The following is a 1,409-nucleotide window of genomic DNA, read 5'->3' on the forward strand; positions in this document are numbered from 1 at the left end:
CCCGGCTGTCCGCTCTGTCCACAGAGGCCCGGCTGTCCGCTGTGTCCACAGAGGCCCGGCTGTCCGCTGTGTCCACAGAGCCCCGGCTGTCCGCTCTGTCCACAGAGCCCCGGCCTGCCTTTTCCCCTCCGGGTCCCGAGCTAAAACCAAACGCAGGGCACGGTGAGACGCCGCCGCAGGGCGGGACGGCCGGAGCCTGAGCGGGAACCGGCCCCGCGCGGGACGGACACGGCAGAGCCGGCCCGGGCAGCAGCACCGCCGATCACGTTACGCTTTCCTCGTGTTCTCGGGCCCCGGCGGGAGGGACACTTCCCGGGCTTGCTTACCTCTTCCGGAGTTTGCGGAGCGCGGCCTTAAGCCTGAAAGGGAAGGGGCAGCCGTCTCCCGCTGGCAAGTGTCCGCTACTGCTGGTCTGTTTCCGCTTCAGTCTCTCGGGGGACCTCTAGGAGGTCCCCCGTCCACTGGGTCCACTGGACAGCGCCCACGCCGCCAGAGGGCCACTGAGGAGGCCCAGAGTACCCCGTGCGGTGCCCGCCACCCCCAGCGTCGTGGCCAGGACGCTGTCCGACAGTGACCGCCGCTCCAGCCTCGGCGCAGGGTGCAGGACGGGCCCTGCTTGCTTTGATCAGCCCCGGGCGCCCACCGGGGGCCGGAGCGCAGCAAAGACTGAGATCAACGCGTGGGCGCGCAGGCAGGGGGCCCGGGAGGCCCGGCGCTGGTGCCCGGGGCGGGGGGCGCAGGGCGAGACCCCAGGAGCTGGCGGGCGGGACTCACATGTCTGACAGCAGCCGCACGTGCGTGTCCGGTGTGCTGCTGGGGCAGAGACAGAGCACGGCAGCAGGTCGGACGGGGCGGGGCGGGGCCTCCGTGCTGCCTGGCATCCGGCCAGCCCTGCCCGCCAGCGCCCCGTCCCTGGGCCCCATGGCCTCAACGCCGAGCCTTCCCCCCCAGTTTCCTCCCCACTCTGCGGCCTGTGTCGTGCGGCCTGCTCCCGGGCGTGCCGTCGGGCCGTGAGGGGGCAGCTCTTGCGTGGGCCGGCCCCGCCCCGGGCCGTGGCCAGCCCTGCCGCCCCCGAGCCGCTCACATCCCCCTGGGTCCGCACCACACGGAGTGGGCCCAGAACCAGACCACGCGACGTGGCGGGGAAGGAGAACATTTTACAAAAAAATCCTGGAAGAAGCACCAAGCCGCGGCATTGCGGCTTCTCATAGAGCGCCGGCGTGGCGGCACCGGCGGCAAGCGAGCTGGGCCCTCGGGCGCGTGGCCTCCGGCCCCATTTTCCCTAACGCGAGAAAGGGCCCTTGGCGCTGCCAGGCCTCGGGCTCTGGAGACGCGTCGCGAGGGCTCGGACCCGGGCAGGACACACGGGCGTTTGGCACTCGGCGCGAGCACGGGGCAGCGGTGAGTGG

General features: G+C 72.2%; 1 long non-coding RNA gene across 1 annotated transcript; it reads right to left on the reverse strand.

The window, feature by feature from the left end:
• Positions 1–7: 7 nt before the first annotated feature.
• On the reverse strand, positions 8–816 carry LOC105853960. Its single transcript, XR_001145697.1, has 3 exons — positions 775–816; positions 327–359; positions 8–140 (listed from the first exon to the last, which is right to left on the reverse strand). It is a non-coding gene; the product is annotated as an uncharacterized LOC105853960 (long non-coding RNA).
• Positions 817–1,409: the final 593 nt, after the last annotated feature.

This window comes from Condylura cristata, unplaced genomic scaffold, assembly GCF_000260355.1.
Source record: "Condylura cristata isolate star-nosed mole 26May11 unplaced genomic scaffold, ConCri1.0 scaffold00022, whole genome shotgun sequence".
Classification (NCBI taxonomy): Eukaryota; Metazoa; Chordata; class Mammalia; order Eulipotyphla; family Talpidae; genus Condylura; species Condylura cristata.